Source organism: Manis javanica, chromosome 6 (assembly GCF_040802235.1).
Source record: "Manis javanica isolate MJ-LG chromosome 6, MJ_LKY, whole genome shotgun sequence".
In the NCBI taxonomy this organism is placed as follows: Eukaryota; Metazoa; Chordata; class Mammalia; order Pholidota; family Manidae; genus Manis; species Manis javanica.
In genome coordinates, this window is record NC_133161.1 from 52,229,546 (window position 1) to 52,255,830 (window position 26,285).

Here is a 26,285-nt window from a genome sequence, read left to right on the forward strand (position 1 = left end):
GCATTGTTAGTGGTCATTATGATTCAAATGACCTCGTTCTTCGAAAGACCCAGAAAAAAAAGATGGCAGAACAAAATTCACAAAAATACCTCCTATTCACTAAGGTTTTAGATAGATATTTTAATATCATTTATATCATTTATATAATTTTTAGTATCATTTATAAGTTAACAGTGTTTGGGTCTTCAGAGTTAGAAGCATTAAAAAAAACTATGGTACTCAAATATAGGTATTGGGTAATTGTATTAGTTTATAATTTATTTTTTTTTAACTTTCTTACTGCAAACAAAATAAATTTAGCAAAAAACTTATTTCCCAAATATGGAGGTAGAGTTAAGACTTTTTAGGTATGTTACATGATACAAACCAATTAAAAAATTATTTATATTATGGATTAAAATCTTTAGGTTTGAGTCTCCTTGTAACAATATTGGAGGAGGGCCAATCAGGGTATAACAAAACAATAAAACCACTAGTCCAGTGATTTTCAAAGTGTGGCCAGAGGACCCCTGGAGAGTCCTGGGTTCTTGAGGTCCACAAAGTCCTCTTTTCCAACTTGCTATTTTTGAAAGGCTGGATTTTCTTCATGTACTTCATCTGAATCAGCATAACTAACAGACTGAATGCACAAGTAGATAGGAGAGTCTAACTGTCTTTTCTGCGGTCAGACATTAAGTAAATTTCCAAATTTATAAAACAATGACCATCTTCTCACAATGATTTTGGGGAAGGAAATATAGTTAATTTTCATGAAAAATATTAATGTTAATATGTAAACAGTTATTAAATGAATGAACATGTTACAAAAATTTCTCAGTTTTAATTTCTAACATGGTAAATATTAATAGACATAAACTACATAAACAGAATAAGGCCCTCAATAATTTTTAAGAATGGAAGAGTCCTGATTCTAAGATGTTTGAGAACTGGGGCACAAATCCTGGCTCACTTTCTTCAAGCTAATTCTCTAAATTCTATAACCATCTAAAGCCTATGTCTTTAGCTGAAACTGGTTACCATCTCCACCTCCTTTCCACTTTCCCTCCAACAGAGGGCTCATGCACAGAGTAATATAAAAAATATTTAGCAACTGGTATGGCATGGAAGCCCACCAATCAGAATGTTCACCCACCAGCAAGCAAAGATGTGACTGAAAGCAACCCTGAGCTTCCAGGCCATCCCACCTGTAAATTCCATCTGCCTCCAAGAACGTGAAACTTCCCTCTCCCACCCAGAAGACTGTTCTGATCACAGGTGAATACTGTCCTGCTTAGCACAGCACCTGACACATTGTCAAGGCTCCACCAGACCCTGTACTGAGCCCACATTTCCCTGTCTTGAGTGCAAACAATTTGCCTCACCTAGCAGTGTCCCTCCCACCCATTTGGAAGAACATGAGGTAGGGTTTCCCAACAATGACAAGAAGGGAAAAGGTCACTAGCCACTTTCACTATTATCCTAATTTGCCCCGAGGAGACAGAGCTTTAGGTGGTCTAACATTGTGCAATGTCGTAAACACCTGGATCAGATTTGTTTAGGTTTAAGGAATGAGTGAAACGTCTCAGAGATCTTAATTTAACCAAACCACTTAAACCACTCCAGTTAAAACTTAGCATGCTCAGAGAGTACAACAGAATGACATTCTCATCAGCAATGTATGGAGTATATTCACATGTCGTTTTGGTGGGATGAGATTACGAGAACCGGGAAACCAAATGCAGGGGATTTCCAAAGGTCTGAGGCTAAGCCAATGATTGCCAACTCCGCACACTTAGATGGAGCTGTCCTGAAATATGTGCTTCCTTGTTCATGTTCTTTGCCTCTGACTTGCTCTTATGGGTTGAACTGTACACCCCAAATTCATATGTTGAAGTCCTAACCCCCAGGACCTCAGAATGTGACTGTTTGGAGACAGGGTTTTTACAGAGGTAATCAAGTTAAAGTAAGGTTATCTGGGTGGGTGCTAACCTGATATGACTGTTGTCCTTATAAAATGGTGAAGTTTAGATGCAGATACACTTTCGGAGGGAAGACAGTGTAATAACACAAGGAGAATAGTAAGTGACTATGAAGACAGCCACCCCCAAGCCGAAGAGAGATCCTGGACCAGATCCTTCCCTCACAATCCTTAGAAGGGTCCAATCTTGATTTCAGACTTTGCACCTCCAGAATTGTGGGACAATTAATTTCTGTTGCTTAAGTCTTCCAGTTTATGGTACTTTGTTACAGCAGCCCTAGCTCACTAGCCTTCAGGATTCTAAATTACAGACCCATTTTCTCTCAGGGGAGGGAAAATTCTCTCAGGGAAAGAATTCTGAGTTCTTTGAATAAGTGAGGTATAGACTCTGATAAAGTTCCAACAATTCCCTTAGCCCCACCTGTCTTCTGAGATTGGCCTTTCCCTCCACCTTCAGATGGAAAGGGGCTTGGAGGAGGGCAGTGTTTGTTCTGCTCAGTGGCGGGAACTAGGGAACTGGCCCGGCCTAGGTGAAAGCCAGGTCCCCGCAGCCTGGACAGAGCCCTCGCTAGGGCATCTTCTCAGGGACTTCTGCTCTTTAGCCCTGTCAGAACGTGACCCTGGTGTGTATTGGCTCCATGCACACTGGCCATTTATGCCATCTCCACTCTGCAACAGTGTGAAGCTACTCAGGGCTTTGATGTTGCGGCTGACCTGGGCATGTCCCAGTCCAAACTCACCCTCTTCTGCAGCTTCACACCCTCTTCTGCTCCCCACTTCTCCAGTGTCTTCATTCTTCTTATCATATGCTGATCAGAGAGTCATCTTCAGTCACACTCTGCATCCCTTCTGCTACATCTGCTTCCTTCTCACTCTGCCTTTCCTTGTGTGTCCACCACTAACACCCTTGGTCAGACCATTGGTACCCCCTGTGTGGACATTGGGTGACACTGTTTGGACACTAAGGATGTTTTAATTTGGGGTCACCTGGTACAGGATAGGGTAAAGGGCATGGGGAGGTCTAGAGGGAAGAGATGATGGTCAAGGATGGGCTGTAGTTTAGGGATCAGATAAGGCTAATTGGAGGATGGATGGGGGATGTGGTGAGGACGTCTGGTACACAGATGTCATGGTAATAAAAAGAGGTTGAAAGTTCAGTGGTTTGTTTTGGGGAATGAAAAAATCGGTATGAATACCAAAATGTCAACAACTACCACAGAATGTCATATCAGTATGTCATGGATCATTGCAGAAGCCTCCTCCTGGTCGCTCAGATTTCCTTCTTCTAATATTGTATGCACTACCACCATGTTTAAATATGTAATTTTGGTCAAATGCACCATTTCATTTATTCATATAGTTAACAAACATTTACTGCATATACTTCTCATGGCTGAGATTTGGCAGGAAGCTAGACTGACCAAGTCCTTGTAATCTCCTACCATCCTCTCTAATAATTCCTGCTCCAAATAATATTTTAAAGTTGATTTCCTAAGAAGTTAGTTACAAAATATATGTGTACACATGCACACACACACACGGTCAATATATCACTAAAGGTCCAGATACAGACTTTTAACTCATTTATTATAATCAAAATGAAGACACTAAAGAGTCATAATACTCAATGATTTCTGAGGTGATGGGCACTGTGCAAGTAGTAGTATTTTCTTTTGATGGCTTTTTCATGTATAGGATGAAATGGGAAAAATATGAGGACAGTTCCAAAATTGTAGGAATTATCCTGTCTGTTGGTCCTTACTTTGGTTTTCATTGTTTTCTTCTTTCACATTTTAAGTTTTTTTTAAGCTTGCTTTTAAGCTTGTTTTTCAAAGTTCATCCAAGGAGAACAAACTCTGTCGCTTTGTCTAGTATTCTTCTAGCTATTTAAGGTTGTCATACAAATAGCTTTCAATTTTTAACTTTGAAAGGCAAAGGTTAAGCCACTGCCTCCATCCTGCTCCCAATTCCCCTTGTTCCTCTGTCTCCAGGGCACCAGTAATGCAGGGCATCAGTACCCCTCTCCTTGCATCCAAAAGCAAGAAAACTTTCAATTTTCTCTCAATGGGAAGTTTTCAGAGAAGCCAATCAGTTTAAAATATGTGAAGTTACAAAAAGAGTAATCATACAGACCTCACACAGTGGTCAGAGAAAATACATTATAAACTGCTGGGTATTTTTTTAATTTGAATCGACTAAGGCAAAAGGTTTGTATTGGGCAAGCATAAACATCAGTGCCATCTGTGACTGCTTGATGTATCATGCTCCAAGCCTCCTTTTGACCATCCGCTTACTTGAGCAGACTTGGTGAGGTTCCAGGGGAGGAAATGGGGAAAAACCAGTGAAAAATGCCCAGTTTTCATTTTCAAGCCTCCTGAAAGAATTAAACTTGGCCAGACTTGTCTAAGAACTTTTGGAGGAATGCCTCACACATGACAAATGGGGACATCCTGGTTATACAAGTAGAAACTTACCTAGATTGTCCCTGGGGTCACAGGCAGGAGGGGACAAGAAAGAGACCCCTTTGGTGACATCTATACACACAAACATAAAGAGACATGGGGATAAAAAAATGGGTGCCTAGAGACATAGCTCTTATCCATAAAGCCCATAAAACCCCTTGCTTTCCCCTAGAGCCCTCAGGCCTCCTGTGCAGAGGTGTGCATGTCAGACATTCTTGCCATGTGGTTGTAAAGTCATTGTTTAGTGAAGGTGCATTACCAGGTGCAGGGCCCTGGACTGTGGACTTTGTGGGCATTGTCTGATTTAGTCCTCCTGGGAAACTGGGTCTATTCAGCCACAGTTGGTAGAGAAAAACACTAAGAGGCAGAAAAGTTACACAAATTTTCCCAAAAGCACAGACTGGCCTATTCATCTCCCAGCATTTCTTAAGCACCACCTCAACTCCTTCAGTGCTGTCAGTTTTGCTTTTTTCTTTGCACTTCCAGGTTTTCTGTACTGGACAGAATACGTTCAGAAACCTTCCTGTGTGCCAATCGTTCCAAATTCAGCAAGCCTTTCTTGAGAATTATCAGGAACTAGGTTTGTGCTAAATGGAGGTGAAAATATATGGCCTCTGCTCAGAAATAGCTCATTCTCATTCATTTGTTTACTCATGTCTCCAGCAAACTATTCCTAAGCACTTCTTTGTCCCAGGTACTGTACTAGGTACTGGGAATAAAAAGCCAAATGAGATACTGTATTTAATGTTAATAATGGCTGACATTTAATGAGCATTTACTGTGTGCCCTGTGAGCATTTACTGTTGTGAGCACTTTGTATCTACTCATTCAATCAATCTTCACCACAAAACTGCAGTGGGTATTATTAGCAAATCTTCATTTTACAGATGAGGAAACCAAGATATGGAGAGACAAAGAAACTTAATCTTCTGGGAGTCAAGAGTCAAACAAAATCAGTTTAAATACTGTGTGCTCTTGTGGGGAAAAAATGCAACAAAAAAATGTGTGTAATGCAGTGGAATTTGTGAGAATTGAGGTCAGTACATGGTCACTCAAGCCAAGGGGAATCAGTGACCAAATGTGCCTTTCCCAAGGTCCAGGATGGATATCTTGTCCTGAGTGTGGGCATGTGGCTCTTGGCAAGGCTAGGTCGGGAGACTTGCCAGAGTTTGCTGAGCTGGGTATTCAAGGAACAGAAATGGAACTAATACTTTATTTCAGCTTAATTTCAAACATAAAGGGCTGTTTCTACAACAATTGAAATTGAAGTCACATGGAAGAGTGGCTTTGGTAGTGTTTGCAGAGTCAGCTCATACTAGTAAGAATCCCATGATAGTTATTTTCCTTATTAAGTTTCAAATGTAGAGTACGTATGTAGTCATCATTCATTCCTTCCATAGATCTTTATTAAGAACCTAGTATGTGCCTAGAAACTGTTCTAGGCCTTTGGGATCCACAGTGAGCCCTTGCTCTCATGGAGCTTACACAGTGGGTGAGACAGTCAACAAACAGTAAGCATAGGACAATACCCATGAAAACGTTTTGCCAGTAAGGAATTAGAAGTGGGGCATGGGGATCTGGAGCTCAGATTTAAGTGGGGTGGCCAGGCAGGTCTCATGAGCAGGTGACATTGGAACTAAGTCCTGAAGGAGGTGGGAATAGCCAGTGCTAAGCTCCTGAGGGGTAGGCAAGGTACCTGGTGTGCTTAAGGAATGACCTGGAGGCCAGTATGGCTGCAGAGGAATAGGAGGTGAGGTCAGAAAGAAAAAGCCAGGCAGGGCCTTGCAGACAGCTGTGAAGCCTTTGGCTTTCTCTTTGAGTGGAATGGGAAGGCAGTGCAAGAGGTATTGAAGAGTTTGATTCTGGATATGTTTTGAAGCAACATATGTTCTGATAGATGATGGCAGGTCGGGTATCTGAGAAGGAAAGGAGTCAAAGGCTGCCCCATGGTCTTTGGCTAGAGCATCTGGAAGGATGGAGATGTTCTCTCTGTGATGGGAACTTTCTGTGGAAACATTTGGGGGAAGCCCAGGCATTCCTTCTAGACCTACAAAGCTGGGGAGGCCTGTAGACAACAAGATGGAGAGGTGAGCTGGGACTGGGAGAAATGGGCTGGTGTGCGGCAGAGAGGTCTGGACGGGGCTACAAGTTTGAGAGTCCTAGTAGCTATGGAAGGCCCCAAGTCCACATGAGATCACCAAGGAAGTGAGCCAAAGAAGAGAAGAGGACCAAGAACTGAGTGCTGGCCCATCAGTATTAGAAGGCTGGGGACAGGCTGTCGAGGAGACAGAAGGAACTTCTCGTAGGAGACAGAGAGCGTGCAGGGCCCTGGCGGCAGGTGGAGATGTGTGTCTAGGAGGGGTGTCCTGTCTGGCTGCTGGTGCACAGGGAGAGGCATGCTCCACTGAAAGTAATCTGTGCCTTACTCAGGGTCTAGGAGTCAGGAGTTAAGCAAAACAGTTTTGAGGTTGGAAACAGCTTCTTTTATCCTGCCATGAGGAGAAAAAGATAGTTTTAGCAGTTTGCATAATAGGATCCTGTGAGTTGGACCAGTGTGCACTCAGTGATGAATGGAGGAGATTTTTAGCAAAATCAGTTAGTCATTAACCCATTTCTTCATTTGCTGTGTACATGTGTTTCCTAGTCAGGGTGGAATTTGTTTAACAAAACATCATGGTCTCCATTTCCTCCAAATCCTTGCATTTAAGATCCTCTTGAAATGTAAGGTCATGCTATAGTGCACTCCTAGAAGTGTTTTCTTTTCATTTTCCTAATTGTATAGGAAGAAAAAATATATGTGTGGCCTGAAAGAACAAATGTGAAATTAAACCCGAAATTCTCCCGTGTTCACCGCCACCTTCACTTTCATACATGTCAAAATGTGTTTGTCCGTTGTCTTTGGCTCTTTGTGCGCCAGGCTGTTCCTCCCGTATTCTTGACTCAAAACGGCTCATTTGTTAAATGGTTCAATACACATTCATGCACCCTGTCCTGCTTTCTGCTTTGGACTGGATCCCAGAGTTGCTGGGTTTGGCTGCATCGCTTTGTGTACTTAAAGGAAAACCAAAGTCTGGTCCTGGAGAAACACTGGCAGGAGACACCAAGCCACCTGAAGGCTTATTTCCATAGGTCTCACAAGGTCAGGCAACCATGAGTGTGGTATTCGGAGCCTGCAGTCAAGCCCAGATCATATCGTCAGGGCCTGGGCTTTGGAAGTGCTGTCTGAGCCCACAGGCGGTCAGTCCATGCATCTGCTTAGTAGTCAGTGGCTGAGTAACTCCTATGTCCTACATACTTTGTTTCTTCACGAAGTCACAGTGTATTTATTTTACTATATTGAAGAAACCAGACATAACTTAAGAGTGAGCCATCAGAAGATAGTGGATGGGTTAAGGAGAGAGCACCAACTGTTGAGACAGGCTGGATTGGGTTCAAATCATAAACCCAGCCAAGGTTACTTTGAGGCAATCTCCATTAGATATGTTCCTGGAGGAGCTGCTGTGAGGATCACAGATGATATGTGGAAAATACCTGATACAGCCATTCTCACACAGCAGGGACTCAGTATATTGGAATGGTTATCATTATCTTGTATGGGTGAAGTAAGTATCCTAAAGAGACTTCCTGGGCAGAGGCTGAGGAACGGAAGGATCACTGCTCTGAAAGAGAGGTGGTGGATGTTCTACATTCAGGCTATTGTTCATCACATATTGCCATGGGCAGACATTGATGACTAATCACTGCCCTCCTACCACACTAGCCTCAGGGTTTCGGATCCAGGCCAACACCAGTTAACCAGTGTGGATAAAATGAGAGTTCCTGTGGCCAGGATTCTCACCTGGCTGTGGTTGACTAGCTCACTGCACACCTGTGGGCACCGCGTGGCTGTTGACTCTATAAAAAGAGCTCTGCCCAGTGCTCTGTGCATGACATGGTGGCAGGGCTGCAAGGCTGCAGGAGAGCAGAGGCTGGAGTGGTGGCAGCACCAAGGACCAAGGCCCAGAGGACGGCTGTGCGGGACGGCTGTGCAGAGAAGCCCAGAGAACAGCTGTGCAGACAGAGCGGCCCTGAGGCAGAGACTGGCTTGCTGCATACAGACTCGCTCTGAGTGAATGGGATTCTAGTGACTGACCTGCCACCTGGAAATAAAGTTGGGTATATCCCTTTCACCCCAAAGAGCATTCTGCTGTCAATTTTCTTTGGTCACATTGAATCCATAGCAAACTTGCCTGGGCTGAAACCCATTGGCAAGACAACCAGCATTGGCTTGTGAGATGTAACCCCTTTGCCACAGCTGTCTCCAGTAACAGGCCAAGAGAGGCACCTCTGAGAGCTTGTGTGTTGACACCTTTTGAATGAAGGGATTTCACTCAAAATCAGCACCCAGCAGTGAAAATCAAGTGTCTCTCAGCTGCACAGACAGCTAATAGCCTCAGAAGAGGGCCCTCAGCTGGAATATATTTAAAAAGAAGTTCAAAAGTCTCTTGACTCTCCCCTCAAGGACCATCAATGGGCCCTCACCATCAGTGCTCTGGGAAGGGTTGTCATTGTCACGGCCTCTGGCAGCTCAGCTTGCTGGAACTGTGTGGTTGAGGGTGTGGTCAGTGTCTCTCATGGCCTGAAACGTCCCAGGAAGAGAGAGCTTGGCCCCTGGGTCCCAGGGCAGGTGTTGCTTCCCTCCTTGCTCACCCGCCATCCAGATGCTGGGGAGACAGCAGGGGGCTGGGTCCTCCGCTTCCTCCTGCCACACCCCGCGGCAGCCAGAGCTGACAGGGAGGAAATGGAAAGAGTGTTCTCTCCGCTTTCCGAAGGGGAAGCCCATGGCTTCACTGCTCACTTAAGATCTCCATAGCTAAACGGCCTTAGCACCAATGATATCTGCTCCCACGCACAGGGCACTGCAAGTAGATGGACACACGAACACTCACCACGTGACAGAGGAATCCAGTGAGCACTGACAGCCAAGGAATTCTTGGTTTCAGTTTCCTAATTTGGCCTGACCTGGGCTGCTTCTGCTGCCTGGCAGACGAATCGGGATGCTACCCAGATTGGAAATATGTGCCGCTGTGGTGTTTATTTGCTGATGAAGCAGCCCAAGTCAGGTCCTTTGAAAATGATATTTCCTGGGACTGACATCTTCCCTGCCATGCTTCTCTTCCTAGAAAAAACTATGAATGAAGCCTGGTGCTTTTCTAGACGCTGAATGGATCCTTCTGAATTCCAGTGTTACAGGCATGTCAGCAAGCATCTATAATCTCAAAGCATCATTTATTTTAAAAGAGACAGGCTTAGGAAAGCAACACACCCAGGGATGAGCATCCAGGTCCCATGCATAAATAGTAGCAAAACGGCTTCCCTCAATCAAACCAGCCTCTGAAGCCATATTGTGAGAAGGCAAAGTGGGAACCCTCAAAACCACGTGGGGAATTTCCTTGCTGTCAAACCTGATTCAGTAAAACCAAGGAGGTAACACTTTAATGAGTCAATTAAGCAAGAATGAGATTAGATAAAATTGTAGTAGGTTCACTGACTAATCATGGAAAATAAGTAACTTCCTTGAAAAGAGCAATCACTGTTACTATCTTATCTAGATAGTAACAGTGATTGGAATCATACCACAGAAGCTCTCCACGTTGTTTTTTCCTAGCATTATGGAAATCTTACTTTCACACAAGGGATAACCCTCTGCTCTGTACCAAGAATCAGGTACAGCATTTCCCTTACATTAGTTCGTTTATTCCCAATAATAATTGTACACAAGATGTATTGTTTCCCCATCTTGAGGATAACAGAACAGATTCTGAAAAGTTTAGTACTGACTTCTGGTCACACAGTAGGGAATGAAGCTCAACTGTGACTGACTCCTGACATGATTCCAAAACCTGGCCTCTTAACTGCTCACCAACTAGCCACCAAATCAGCAGCTGCAACAGAGAGCAACTTCCATCAGCTGCTTTCAGTGACCTTGGGCTTCCCTTTATATGGCCTCCTCTTTCTCTAGGTCGGTGTTTGTCTGTCTTAGGTGCATCCTCACAATCACCCAACAGACAGCTGGTCAAGGTCCAGATTGCTGGGCTCCAACTTCAGAGTTTCTGACCCCTAAGGTCTGGGATGGAACCAGATAATTTGCACTTTAACAAGTTCCCAGATGATGCTGTTCTGCTGGCCCAGAGGGCTACACTGGAGGACTGCTGCCAAGGTTACCTTGCCTTTCTTTCTTGGGGCACAATTGTGTATTGGTTACACAGAGGTCATTTGAGCACATTCTTTCTTATTCTAATAAATACACAACAAACAAACACAGCTTCATTTAATTATCAGATGTTGAGGTTTTCTCTACTGCAAAAGTAGAGTCTTTTTTTTTTAAGTTATTGTAAAGATTAGCTAGATCCTGGTGGGCTGGTCCACACACCAACAACTTTTGTAGTAACTATAGTTTTTCCCTGCAAGTTCTGGCAAATAGATAACATGCTGCCTGTTTCAGCCTGAACCTATTTGGAAAGAGAATGTTTCCTGAGTTTTTGCTTCCAGCGTGGGCTCCAGTTGGAAACTCTTTTACGAATAAGCTGCAGTGGCTGCAGGCTGAGGGACAGTTCTTTCCCAGGCCAAGCTGCCGGGTGTGAGGCCTTGGCCTGGGAATGCTGTGAGAATGCTGGGTGGTCAAGGCTTCCTTCTCTGAGCCTGCTATGCTCTGCCTCTGCTTTCTACTTTTCTCCCCCAATTATTGTCAAAGTTATTTACACGCTCTAACTAGTGCTGTCCAATAGACATAGATTGTGAGCCATATGCAATGTAATTTTTCTAATAGTCACATTAAAAATTTTTATCTTCTTTCTTTTTCCCTACTGAGTCTTTAAACCTGGTGTGATTTTACACAGAGAGCATGTCTCTATTCAGACCAGCCACATTTCAGATACTCAAAAGTCTTGTGTGCCTAGTGGGTACAGTTTTGCATTTGGAACTGTTGTGATGTTTGACCCTAGAAAGAAACACTTTATAAAAGGAGAAATAACCAAATATTCATACCTAAGCATTGATTTTTATTTATTAAATGTACAGATGTGGGTAGCCAAAACACAGCTGTGCTTCAGAATCAACTGGGATATCTGTTAAAAAATATGAGAGTCTGTGTCTAACCCCAGATCAATGGAGATCGGTGTGAGGAGGGAGAGAGATCTGTATTTTTAATGAGCTCCTGGGGTAATTTTGCAGCATCCAGTCCAGGACTTTCCATAGAGGGTCATTTTCAAATTACCAGGCAGAGAACTATGAGAGCTCATCCAGGTGTCAAGCCAGAGATCAGAGGCCACACAGCATTCAGATCCTTTTTCTACGCACAGTGTATTTTACTCATCCCTGAAGTCTGATTCGTATGGGTATGTATTTTTAACAGATATACATTTTGATCAGTTGTCAGAATTAGGTTATCATCCAGTTTGTTGAGAAGTGCTGTTCACATAGCCATTTCAGCTAGCTCTTATGATTTAGGTTTTTCAGGGTAGAGGAGCCCTAATGCATAGAGATTTGTGTGCCTCTGCTGCCACTTAGTGATGGAAGGTGCTGTTGACACGTGCTGGGATGACTGTGGGTTTGCCCTCTGCTGGCAAAGACTGGTGTGGTTCATGCACAGTCCTGCAGGCGGTGGCCTGTGATCATGGCCAACTGCTGACACTGGAAAACAGTGGTTCTCAAAAGTGGTTCCTAGATCTGTAGCAACAGCATCCCTGGTTACTTATTAGAAGTGCCAATCCTTGTCCCTTATTCCATACCTACTGCATCAGAAATTCTGAAAGTGGATCCAGTAGTCTGTGGTTCAACGAGCCTTCCAGGTGGTTCTAGTACAGGCTAAAGTGAAAACCATTCCTGCAGCCTGTAATGATGGTTCCTGACTTAGAGGCATGGACAGTTGCCCCAGAGAAAAATGTGCAAAGGCACATACATTCAGGCTTTTGAAACCACTTTAGGAGAGTTCATAAACCATATGAAATTGGACCCCTGTTCCAAATCCTGTGGAGGTAGGGCTGAGGAAAGAGAAAGGGGGTAGAAGTAATTAATAGTACATCCCTCTTGGATATGATGTCAAGAAAGACACATTCTGGTTTAAGGATGTATGTGCTGATTAAATTGGATGGGTTTTAGAATAATGGTAGCCTCTACAATGGCTTTGCCTAGATTAGAAAAAGGTGACTTTACTCAAGTAAAATCATGTGTTTAAAATTTAGAATTTCTTCAATAAAAAAATAATTTCAACAATATTACAATGAGCCCAAAGTTTGCATTAGTTCTGTTTAAATTAAACTAACCAAATTGATAATCTAATAATAGAAAACCTAAAATTTTCATCAGAATAAATAGAAATTCAGTATCACTAGGATGTAATATTTTCTTTTAAAATAGTTACTTGCCTTGATTTCACAGAAACAGTATCTCTTGGCAGTTTCAGTGCTTACTTGCCCCCAATAGCTCGTATTCTATAAAGATAATTGTTATATCTGACAGTGTTTCTGTGATACTATAATCTCGATATAGTTTTTAAAAATAAAATGTAATTTTGAGAGGCTACATTCCCCAGTGAGTATAGTCCCCATAAGACCTCATTAACTTGCAGTATTCTAAAAGTTACAAAACTGTTTGGAAATTCCTGGTGAGTTATTGCTGTAAATATACTACAATGCCTAAAAGAGATTCATATTAGAATCTAGAAGCAATTTAAAGTTTTCAGTTCCTATACATGGTAACCCATCAATATCACATCTCTTACTATGTTTATAAGTTAATTTCAATAGCAAATCTGACCTTGTAAAGCAGTGGTATATAATTAAAGTAGCTTATCTCTATCTTAATTTTTCCATTTATATGTCATCTACAAAACTAGGATGTCTGTGATATTTTCTCAGTATTGTAAATCTTTCTTTTAATAGTGAAATTACTATATCTAATGTGGAAAAAAGAAATTGATTTTAAAATCTAGTTTGGGATCATAGAAGGCCTGATTATGGGTTTTCAGTTGAAGATATTCCTCCTTTTTAGGTTCTTTTTTCTTTATTCCTTTTTTTTTGATGGTGGAGAACTTCATGCCAGTTCTGCAAAAAGTTGGTAAGATTCTGCAACTTGTTGAACATCAGTAACAGATGACTGATAAACGAAATCACTGATTTTCTTCAAAGAGTTTCTTAATTCTCTTGATGCTGTTGAGAACGTTATGCACATTGAATTTGGGTCCTGCATCATTTGGCATGCATCATTAACTTAAATATACTATCTCAAATTATTACCAAGTAAATAAAAGTTAAAGTTGATATTTTCAGAAGTGTACCTTTGTCTTGCATTCTAAAGTCTTTAGCAATAAAATCATCAACAGTTAAAGTGAATATTACATATTACTCTTTTATTTCAATCTTTCCACTATGCCTTTGAAAATAGTCCCAAATTTGGGTTTCTTAATTATTTTTAAATGCAATTCTGTATCTCATGTAGCTGTAAAGATCTTGGGCAATATTTTAAAAACTCAAAGTATCAAAAGAGATGTTTGCTGCATTATTCACAATCTAGTGAATGCAAAATAAGAAATATAGAATGTCATAGAAGTATTTTAGAGTATTTTCTACTGCAATTGTGTATGTTTCTTACATATATTTGTGACATTATAGTATTCCTGGTCTTCAAATTTTGTTTTGTTAGATGTGTTTTTGTAAGTAGTCTGACAAAAACATGCAATATCCTTCTGTCTATTAGACAATATTTGTGAGGTCAAATGTGGAGAGAGGGGGAATAGATGGATTTGAGAAATGAACAAACTGGTGATAATTATTATCTGCTCTACAAAGTTTGCATTAGGACTATAACTGAATGTTTCTTAAAAACATTTCTTCTCTTATTCAAGATGATTTATCACATCTGTTATTTTTTCCCTTCCTCGGTTTTGTGTGTTTCGGCTCCTAAATGAAGTGAAGTATTATTTGGAGTTGATGTTTATTCTGCATAAATATGCTGCAATAATATTATCTGTATTTGCTGTGGTTTCACCAGATGAAGACAACACACATTATCACAGTCATGAAGTGTTGTGGGTGATTCCCTGATTGTTAGATATTGCTTCAAGTTGAATTGTGCCTATTATGTGTTTAACAGAAACTCACTGATATATTTTTCTTATTTTTATGTCATTGTTCTTCAACATTGACAGTTATGTACTTTCAACTAAAATTTCACTTTTAAATATGTAGTCCTGCCATTGGTGCATGTAGGACTTTTCATGGGATTTACTGAGATTGTGTGCTGCCTTCTGCCAGATTGTCACGCATCCTCACGCTTCAGGTTTTTAACTTATCCACAGAGAGCTTATAATAGGAGACAGAACAGACTATTTCAAGGAAGAATAGAAAGAATCGAGTAATTTTTTTCACACATTTGGAAAAGTTGGAGTGTACTAAGTTTCTCAAAACTTCCTACCTAGATGGTCCTTTGAAGGTGGAAATTACTTTTCAGAGGTGAATAATTTTCAGCAAGAGTGTCCCATTCTATTAGACTCAGATTATATGGTCGTATGCCTGGGTTAAAGAAAGTATGTTCAGGATAATGGTTTCCTAGCAGTTTTATTTCTTCCTGCCTTTCTTATTCTTCAGTATGACTGACACAGAGGTAGAAGGTGGCCACCTGTGACTTGTGTCTGCCACACTCTGTTAAAACAAGGACCTCTCAAGTTCCTTTCCTTTCCCTTTGTCATTTATTGTATTTTCTCTAAAAATATATTGAAACATCCAAATAATTTTCCTTCCTTAACGGTTTTCATTTTCTAGTTCCTTATCCTAACTTTAAAAATATTTCTAACATCTAGGGAAAAATAATATAATAACTGACTGTTTTACCTTGATATTTGTGATATCTTAGTATGTTCATGTATTAATAAAAGTTAATATTTATGCTGATGAAGTTTTCATTGCAAAAATTGCTGTCACACAACTAGTGGACCATTATATAATAATCTCTAGAAAATGTCTTTAAAAGACTAAATAGATTATTAGTGGAAATTTATTAATTATTATTCACTGATTTATCCCATGAAAAAAGTACTACAGAACTTAAGCAGAGATTCAGTAACACCATTTAAATAGAGCAACAAATATCAGGAGACATAAATTGCAAGATGGTGAGTAAATTTAGCAGGACTCTAATATCAAAGGACGTTTTTAAAATATGTTAACATTCTAACCAATCATTCTTATTAGCTCCTTGTTGGAAGCACAAACAAAATAAATCACAATAAAAATAATACAATCTTAAAGCAACAGGATTCTCCAAGGATGAAAGTAACCATGTGTAAGTAAGCTGAGGCAGAATGATATGAAACAGCTCTGGCAGAACCAGACACAGGTTAGGCGCCAGCTTCAGGGAAAACCATCTTGAGCACCGCCTGGGTTCTCAAGAGGGCCTTGGCTTCCACTGTTAGGGTCCTGAGGGGACAGTTCTCCCATTAACAAAGCTTGCCAGGATGATTCCCTTGCCTCTAAAGGCCCCTAGGAAGGGTGGGGTCTACAGTGTGGGCTGGGCAGGGTGGGCGGAAGGGAGGGGCAGAGGAGGGACAGGAGAGGAGATGGGGCAGGTAGTCTGATTTCACCTTCTCCTGACTTGGCCAAAGGCTAGAGCTTTCCCAGGCTCCTTGCTTATGACTGATGGACTCCCAGAAGGGCAGGGCTGAGAGCTCGCAGGAGCAAGCCCCCTGACTTACTCCTGTGTGAGGAGACCTGGCTCAGAGGGGCCAGTGATGAGGTAGAAGGGAAATACGTCCTGAAGATTTCCTTGGGTCTTCTCAGAACTGATTTGAGGTTCTGACAATGAGCCAAATACTGAAAAAATCAAAAGAAGAGTGCTTCTGAAAATATCTTTTTATTTTTCTCTTCCTGAGCAAAGAAAGTCCACATCCAGCTTTTCCTGACTTCCCATCATCCAGGTCACCACATTCTGATCTTTAGTCTCCAGCTTCCTAAAGGTGGTGACACAGCACAAGGAGTAAGAGCGTCCAAAGGTTGCAAGCTTCTCCCTCTTCTCTCCACCTGCCTTCAGGGAGACTTGTCCCACCATTCTAGTCCTCAGTCCTTTGCTTGACCATCACGGGGCTTCCTAATACTCTGCACATAGATAATAACTAAGAGCAAGTGTTTTCCTACTAAGTTTGATTGAGTGTGCCTACCTAGAATTCTGAAAGAAATGAATTACAGTATATATGTTCTCTGCTGTGACCAAAGCACTGGATCACTCTTTCTGTCCTGTGGCCTGCAGCCTTCTGTGTAAGAGGATAAGGAAGGGGATAAACCTGCAAACAGACTCATATGTCAATGTATCTGCAACGTGGACAAGGACACCTCGTGAGGGCTATGCAAACTGCCCCCTAAGATGAGGTGTGGAGGCTGCTTATGGATTTTGATTTCCATGAATGCTGATTGTACAGAATCCAGGTATTACAGGTACAGGTTCTCAATTTCCCTCATCACAGAAAGGTCAGAACTGCTGCTGTTGTTCTCACTACAAAATGAGAGTCAGGTGAAGGAAGTGCTGAGGGAGCTGTAGTCCAACTGGAGAAAGGAGAAGCTTGCCCTCCCAACATCCCCTCTTCCATGACAGTGATTTTTGCCACTGTTAAAATTAGGTCTTAGCAACATGTTCAAGTTGCTCTTCTGTGGACATTAGAAGGATGGGGGGCTTGACTACACGTATGAATTAGGCCAGGTTAGTCAATCCTATACTAACCAAAAAAAGTCCCAGATCTGAGTTACTTAACACAGAAAAGATATTTTTCTGATTAACCTAAAATTTAGTGGACTCAGCTGTTCTCCATTCTGTAATTTCACTTTATGGGGTATGTGTTCTATAAAGTCCCTCGGCAGGGGAACAGAGAATGGAAGCTCACATGGGACTGTTGAAAGGGCGTGGCCTGGAGCTTCTCTGCTCATCTCCCCTTGACCATTACTTAATCACATGGGCCCAACCTAACAGCAAGGGGGGCTGGAACACACAGAGGAGCCAATAATATGAGCACTACTCATACAGTTGTGCATTTGGCTTGACTTATGTAATTTCTGGGGTTTATCAGTTCCAAGTAAGGCACTTCCTCATGTGTCTCTGCAAGGCCAAGGCCATTGTGAGCCAACAACCTTCCTTTGACAATAAAAATATCCAGTGCATTCAGAAGCTTTTGGGGTATTGCTAGCAGTCATTCCCCACTTCTCTGCATGAAGACACCCCATCTAATCTGTGTATTGTTTTACAATAAAACTTTGTTCTATAATAGCTGCTGATGGTCGGAAGACTTGGGAGGCCTGAAACCAAGGTCACAACCCACAGAACCTGGCTGTCTTGCGCTCGCAGACTTCTTGCAGACTTTCATGTTGCCAAAGTAATGTAGTGGGAGCATCTTGAAATTGCTGTGCCCCCGGTCCCCAGGACCTAACAGGGTAAAAACCAAAACTAACAGTCAGACATACCTACGAGAAGCTTAAGTTAAAAAAAACTGGCAATGCCGAGTGTTGGTGAAGATGTGGGGAAACTGGAACCCTCATACATTACTGGTGGGAATGTAAAATGATGCAACCCTTTTGAAAACAGTTTGTCAGTACTCAAAAGTTAACCAGGTATTGACCATTTGCCCCAGCAATCCCACTAGGTATTAACCAAAGAGAAATAAAAACCTGTATTCATAACAAATGTGTGCAGCATTGTTCACAGCAGCTTTATTCATAAAACCCCAATCTGTAAACAACCCAAATGCCCACATGTGGTGAAGTTATGAACAGCCTGGTGTGTCTCCTTACCATGGACAGACTGTCCAGTGATAGAAAGGAGCAGGGTATGAAGACACAACAACTCGGCTGTATTTCAAATCATTCTGAGGGAAGGAAGCCAGGCTTAAAAGCCTGAGGTCATTTATGTGATAATCTGGAAAACAAAAGATTAGTAACAGAAAGCAGCTGAGGGGCTGCCTGGGACTGGGTGTGGGTGGTCAGGGAGAAGATGAAGAGCAAAGGGGCATAAAGGAGCTTCTAGGGTGCTGGAACTGTTCTACGGCCTGAGTGTGATGGTGGTTAAACGACTGTATACAACCAGCAAAATGTGTCAAACTGTACACTTAAAACTGATGAATTTTTATCTATGTAAGTAACACCAGACAAAAAAAGAGGCATGGAGGATAAGGTGACGGCCGTCAAAAATACTGACCAAGATCAAACTAACAAACCAACTCTGCCACAGCCCCGGGCTTGAATGCCTACCAGCCACGTGGCTGGACTCCAAGCCTCCTCCGGTTCCCCACCTGCCGAGGGTGGCGCGTTCACCAACTTTTGCAAATCCGGCTTGCAACTGCGCCCTCCTCCGGCCAAAGCCAGTGCCTGTATTTGAGGCAAAGCGCGTCTCTGCCGGCCTGCCTCTCTGAAGGCAGCTGCCGCCGGCTCGCTGCGTTTTTCCGGAGCCGCAGCTCCGGGCCTCACCTGCTAGGACACGGGTTTGGGCCCGCTACTGGCGGATTTGCACTGCGGCCTTAGTGTTGTGGGAGTGGATAACCTCCCTCCTCTCTCCTCACCCTCAGATCAGGTGCCTTGCTCGGTGCGGCACCGACGTTAAGTGTCCGCTGCGCAGATATGCTCCCACCTCATTCCCGCGCTAGCGCCCCGCTCCGCAGCCCCAGCCCCACGCCCCGGCTTTCTTTCCCCGTCGCCGAGGCCAGCAACGTTTGCTTGTCCTGCCCTTGCTGGGGAAAGGATGGCCACTACTCTGTCCCCTTTCTTACGCAGGCTGGCCCGTGCCCGCCCCACGGAGGCGGCCGAGTCCGCTCCGTCGCTGCCCGCCCCTTCCTTGGCTGGGGCTGCGCGCTGCCCACAGCTGTGCGGGATGGGAAGTGGCCCGGCTGCATATCCGCACGTTTCCCTGTAGGTTCACCCCCGACTCCCGCCAGGACACCGTCTGCGAAAAGAACTTGAAATGAAAATTGAGTCTGGGATGCCCTGCGTGGCTTCACTGGCCACAAGGGGGCGCCGTGGGTAGAGACATCGGGTCTGTGCCAGACGCAACTGTTAACTTTGGTTTTAAAAATTATTTCATTTTTAAAAATCTAATGAGTGCTCTTGGAAAACTGAATAGTAGAAGGATATACAATACATGTGAGTCTGTTCCGTTCTTACCCACTATCCGGAAGAAACGACCCAACCCGTAATTCCCTCCAGCCTTTTTCCAAACATGGGTAAGTGTCTTGGCCTGCATAAGCAAATTAGGCATACCTGTAAATCTTTTGTTTGTTCCTTTGATTTATTGTGCCCTGGGGAAGGACTCTTCTACCAGTGTCTAGAGAGCCACTTGATGCCTTAAAGCAGTGGTTCTCTAAGTGTGATCCGCAGGCCAGCTACACCAGCATCATCACGGAACTGGTTAGAAATACACATTCTCAGGCCCTGTTCCAGACCAGTGGAATCGGAACTGCCTGGCTGAGGTTTGCTGGTGTTTTAACAAAACTCCTATACTCAGGTTTGAGAACTGCTTGGGGCCCCGGGTGAGGGGTAGCATGGAGAATTTGCTCTGTTCCTTATTCCATTGTTTTGGTGTGCCATAATTTATTTAGCTAATTAAAAAAGATAAATATTTTGAATTGTGTTTTAAATAATGGATCTAATTTTAACACCATTTAAAGATTATTTTTACATAAACTGATGAAAGGAAAAAAGCCAAAATAAAGATACATTCTTAACTCCAAGAGAAACTTCTTGGTTTTCATACGGGTTTGTTTATTATTGCAAGACCCATGAGGTTATAGTGGTCAAATGTCTCAGGTTGATAAGCAGTTACATGTGTTATGCAAACACAGTTTGCAAGAGAATAAATACAATCCCCCAAAATAATCATTTATGTTAAAAGTTACAGGTCAATAGTCTTCACTGATAACTATGAAAACAAACCTCTGGAAATCAGGAAAGCATTTTGCTCTTTTTAGTGAGCTGACTCTGACAGAAATTCAGCTTCATTTGAACAAGATACAAATAAGTATAGACTTATTTTAGTGTTACAGTTATTAGTCGGTAAATATTCTCTAACTTCTCCTTCTTATCTCTTTAAGCAACAGATCACAGCTAACCAAGTGCCTCACTCGTCCAGAACAGTTAAACCAACGTCTTTGTTCAAAGTTTTCCTGATGCCATTGAAGCTTGTGGTTCATAGTTTCAAACCATAATTTTAACCAAGACTGAATCAAGGTATTTGTGTTTTCAATTGTCTACTTCACTCAGTTCTCTAAATAAAGGGCACTTAGACTGCTTCCGGATTTTGGCCTAACCAGTCTTTGTTTCAGGGGCATTATCCTGCATAAGTGCAATTATTGTGGACAATAGATTTTTCAAAGTAGAACTATTATGTCAAAGAATGCATTTTACAGTTGATAGAGTACTGCCGAATTATAATTTAAAGAAGTCATTACAGTTTACACTATATATTAAAGCATCCATTTTCTACATCCTTGTTAATATTTTGTATTTAAAAACATTTTTCTAAACTTTAAAATATTTTTTCAGTGTGCAAGGCAAAGAAGAATGGTTTCTTATTATCGTTATTCCGTTTAATTATGAGCCCCTGGATTCTTTATGTATGTTTCTTTCCCAGTTTTCTTTTGGGTTGTAAACTTTCCTTACCAGTTTGCAAGTGTTCTTTATGTGTTAAGTAAATGAGTCTTGTGTTATCTGTGTTGCAAATATCTTTTTTTCTTAGTTGTCTAGCTTTACACTTAATGCTTTCACAAGGAAATTTTTAAACTTCTTATAGTCAACTCTATTGATATTTGTCTTCATGGATTCTGGGTTTTTAGGTCCTCCTTTGAAAAACTTTCCTTTCCCCAATGAACAGAATAAAAAAATGCATATTAAAAATCCAAAAGCACCTAATTAGTGAGAATATAGTCATTCTCCATCAAGAATTTGCACCAGCCAAGCTGGACGAAGATGCAGTAGAAAACACCAGCCCTCCATTTCCCAAGTCATTGATCTCAGTGCTAACCTGGGCAGTTCTCAGGGATGCAGAGGGGTCGGTTCCACGGGACTCCCTTGCCCTTCCAGCCATAATGACCTTCACTCCTTAGGTCAGGGAGCTGAAGTGATCACTCTGCCAGTTGCCATCTTTAGCTATTCCCTCTCTGCATCCTGAGACCAAGGAAATAGCTGCAGTGAGTGTCCATGCAGTGAGTGGACCTACTGTGAGGGGGACTTGGGCCATGTGTGACACAACCCACCACCTGACCTCCAGGACCCCCCATTCTGCATGGTGCTCCAGGGTGACATTGCAGGTTTCTGGTGATTCCTGTTAGTTCACAGCCAATTTCTAATGACTCTTGGGAAGTTTGTGCATTTCTCTTTCTCCAGTCCCAGTTACGAGGGTAAATGGCCACAGTTTGCTCCAGGAAGGCTTTGGAAGCAAGTTCTTACTATACTTATAGCTGCATGATACTCTGTTTGGACATTCATTCTAGGGCTCTGTGGATAAAATGAAAGTTCTTGTTGCTAGGATTCTCACCTGGTCCTGGTGGGTTAGCTCACTGCACACCTGTGGGCAATACATGGCTGTTGACTCTACGTAAAGAGCTCTGTCCAGTACTCTGGGCGCTACACGGTGGCACAGCTGCAAGGCTGCAGGAAAGCAGAGCAGAGGCTGGAGTGGTGGCAGCGCCGAGGACAGAGGCTCAGAGGACAGCTGTCCAGGACGACTGTGCAGGCAGAGAGGCCCAGAGGATGGCTGTGCAAACAGAGGGGCCCAGAGGCAGAGACCGGCTTGCTGCATGCAGACTCACTCTGAGTGAACGGGATTTTAGTGACAGACCTGCCACCTGGAAATAAAGTTGGATATAACACTTTTGCCCCAAGAATGTTTTGCTGTCATTTTCTTTGGTCACACTGAATCCATAGGGACCTTGCCCAGGGCTGAAACCCATTGGCAAGACAAGCTCCGGGTCTGTGAACCGGGAAAGAGGTCACCCATCCCATTTGAAGTAAGTTTCTGCCCACCAGTCCACATTTTCTTTCATTCACCAATCCATGCAGCATCTGAACAGGCTACCAATTGATTTCATTTCTAAGGACACCATGATCTTGTAGTCACCGGCACAGATCACTGCATACCAGTCTGTGTCATGCCTGGCTTGCTGTGGTAATTATGCCCACCTTGTCCATTGCTTAAGTCATGCCATCTGGGCTCTGCCACACCAGGATTGTGTTATTCTACTTCAGATCAGGGAACCTGTTCCATGCAGTGCTCCCCAGGTCATCTCCTGCTGGCAGAGGATGGCCTCCACACAACTTCTCCAGGAGCTCTGTGCTGTTGTCCCATGACCAGTACACTTGCTTTTGTCTGGGATCCAGGATCTACCCATTGTGGTGCAAGTGGCTGTGTGTGTGGGGTGGGACTGGGGATAGGGGAGCTGAGCAGGTCGCACGGAGTAGGTTCATTCTGACCTCCCTATCTCTCTGCCCCTCTGCAGGGAAGCTCGGGTGAGTCACTTGGACTGTAGGCTACTGCTCAAGGCAGAACAGCTGCAGCTGAAATTAAGGTGCTGATCAGCTGACCTTAAAAGGAGAAGCTCCTGGTCATCCAGGTGATCTCAGTATAATCACAAGGGTCCTTAAATGGGGAAGAGGGAAGCAGAAAGCTCAGTGTGAGAAAGATGGCGGTGTGAGCATTCGACTGGTCGTTGGTGGCTTTGAAGATGGAAGAAAGGGGCTCAGGCCCAGAAATGTGGGGTGTCTGGAAGTGGTAAGAAAACAGATTCTCCCCAAGAGCCTCCAGAAAAGAATGCATGTCTGTCAGCACCTTGACGTTAGCCCAGTAAGACCCATTTTGACCTTCTGACCTCCGGAACTTAATAAGTTCCAGATAACACTGTATATCGTTTATGTTGTTTAAGCCATTAAGTGGTGGTAGTTTGTCACAGTAGCAACAGGAAACACATCCTTTATCACTGAATCCAAGTTTTAACCTAATGTCCCTCTTAGGTTTTAGAGTCAACTCATTACCTCCAGAACCTCGGGTTAGTATTCCCATGAAAACCGATTCAGCCTTATCAAGCCCTATAGTCTGTGGTATGCTGGAAAGTGTTTCACAGTCATCAATCCGGGGGGTGGGGTGGGGGACCCTGACTTACAGTGTTTGCTGATTTCCAAGTTGTAAATATTCTCATTGTTGCTCCATTCAAGCTATAAACATTTTATTACTGAACAAAGATTGGGAGGAGCTGCAGAATGGCCCCCCACTATGTAGTATTTTCATTATACAGATAGATGCCTTTGTACAGGTGGAGGCTATTAATCTCAAGAGCACAGACAATAGTAAAAGGCAGTGAAGATAATTAGAAGTGATGAATTTCAGTATTACCTTCATTTTCAATATACCTAATTCTAAGGTTATGTGATTTAAGTTTTAATAAGGGCTGTGTTTAACAAGTATCTCAAATTCTTCAATTTAATAATTGGCTCTCACAAGCCAGTTCAAGCTGGCTCTCGTCCCACGTCTGCACTGGTCCGTCACCCCTGGAATGTGCTCTCCTGCGTGCTCCCCAGTCTCTTGCTGCACAGACCAATGAGGTCAGAGCAGGCCTTCTGGGCTACGCTAGGATCTGATCCTTCTTGTAGGTGTGGAGGCACACCTTGGTAGGCCTTGAAAGGTTTTTATGCAGGTGGAGGTAGTCTCCTTGGATAGGAGGTACTGCCCCTGAGAGTGGGCAGACTGCAGGGGAGTTGGGGGTACAGAACCCTCAGCATCATCCACGTCTGCCCAAACATCCCCACCCCAGAACCCCGCTCCTGTCCCTTCAGAGCCTTACTTGAACACAGTGGTTCCAGACTGGCCTGCATCAGAGCCATCTGGAGGACTTGACAAAACATGGGTGTCAAGTCCCCTGGCATGTCCGATTCAATAGGCTTTTGGAGTAGCCCACAAATTTGCAGTTCTAGGTCCCCAGCTGACACTCTTGCTGCTGGTGTGGGACCTATACTTTGAAACTGTCTTAGTTGGAGAGACGTGGTGGGTTTGAATATCGTCGCGGTTGTGCAGCCCTGACAACCAGGTGTTGGGCCTGGCTCCCAGCCACACATGCCTGGGATGTGCGGTAGACCCTTGAAGTTGCCTTAGAGGCTGCTGACTTTGCAGTTCTGTTCTCAGTCGGACCTTCATGGCCTTCAATTTCTCCTTTCCCTCTGCACTTCCTCTAGTTCCATTAAAAAGAAGTCTATGGACCCTATAGTCTCCATATTACTATTACAGTTATCCTTTGAAGTGTAATCAACTACTCCAAAAGAGAATGGCTTAAGAAAACAATTGTTTGCTTACAACTAAATCTGTGGGTCAGCTGGTCACTTTTTAGAGGTCTGAGCAGCTTAACTGACACTCGATGGTCTAAAATGGCATGTCTGAGGGGTGGGATGCTGAAGATTCCTGGGATGGTGAGGGCCCCTCCTCACGTGGTCTCACCCTCCAGGAGGCCAGCACAGGTGTCCTTGCATGGTGGCCCAATGGCTGTCAGAGGTCACAAGAGAAAGGCAGGGCTCATGTGTACCATCACTTCTGCAGCTTCTGCTTGTGTCATGTTTGTTTACATCCAACAGCCAAAGGGAAGGATTGTTAAGTCCAGAAACAGGATGGAGAAATAAACTCCACCACTTCATAGGAGGAACTGCAAATCACGGTGTCCTTCCAGTTTCAATGGGGTGTAATCGACATACTCTATCAGTCTAGGGTGTATGTAGTGATTTGGTATTACAGAATGATTACCATAATAAAATTCATTAACATCTATCACCTCACAGAGTTACAAATATTTTTTCCTTATGATGAAAACTTTTAAGATTTACTCTCAGCTTTCCAATATGCAATGCCATATTGTTAACCATAGTCACTACATTCTGCATTACATCCCCAGAACTTATAACTGGAAGTTTGTGTATTTTGGCCCCCTTTGCTCAATTCCTGCAACCCCCACCTCTGGCAACCACCAATCTGATCTATTTCTATGAGTTTATTTCTTGTAGATTCCACATATACATGGAATACAATATCATACAATATTGGTTTGACTTATTTCACTTAGCATAATGCCGCCAGAGTCCATTCATGTTGTTGCAGATAGCAGAATTTTCCTCTTTTTTATGCCTGAATAGTATTCCTGTTCACCACCCCCACCTTGTTTTTGGTTTGCCACAATCCCTGTCTTCCCTGTAGCCAGGAAGGGCTGCAATCACTTGACTTTCTGACATCTTATGCTTGATCTGTACTTCATCCTTTGCAAGCTCTGGTGAATAATTCATGCAATCATGATGCCACCACATGTATGTCACCTGTACTCCATTTTCCTCAACAAAAAAGTTTATGAAGTCCTCAAATACATGAGCCAAATATTTCCACATTGCATTTTGAGGCTGCTTGTTTCCTAGGGCAACTTTCTAAACTAATTACTGGAACAGAGTCCTGGCAGACCAAAGATGGCATATTCACACTGGATACTTTGAGGAGCCTTTACTAAAGAGATTATTTAACATGGTGTAGATACAATAAAAGCAAATTGGTTGTGTCCTAGAGTTAGCCTTTGCAGAGATCTCTTTCATCCTAAGTCTGAAGGACAAGGGGACACAATTTCTAGAACCCAGAGAGGATAGCTATATAGGGGATATTGCCTGATCATAGCTGAAGCCTGCTCCAGGTGAGACATCCAGATCCTGATGACCTAAGGGGGAGGGCACCAGTGGATAAAAGCCTTGGGATCTCAGTTCTGCTGCCACCTGATCATCTGCTGGTGACTCCTTGGCCAATCCTAACTGATAGCAAGATAGAACAGGGCCATTGATGCATTCCCTGCA

The 26,285-nt window shown here is 43.1% G+C and overlaps 1 long non-coding RNA gene across 1 annotated transcript; it reads left to right on the forward strand.

Moving 5' to 3' along the window:
• Positions 1–18,790: 18,790 nt before the first annotated feature.
• Positions 18,791–22,401, forward strand: LOC140849895 (uncharacterized). Its single transcript, XR_012132254.1, has 3 exons — positions 18,791–19,648; positions 20,516–20,651; positions 21,914–22,401. It is a non-coding gene; the product is annotated as an uncharacterized lncRNA (long non-coding RNA).
• The last annotated feature ends 3,884 nt before the right edge of the window (positions 22,402–26,285 follow it).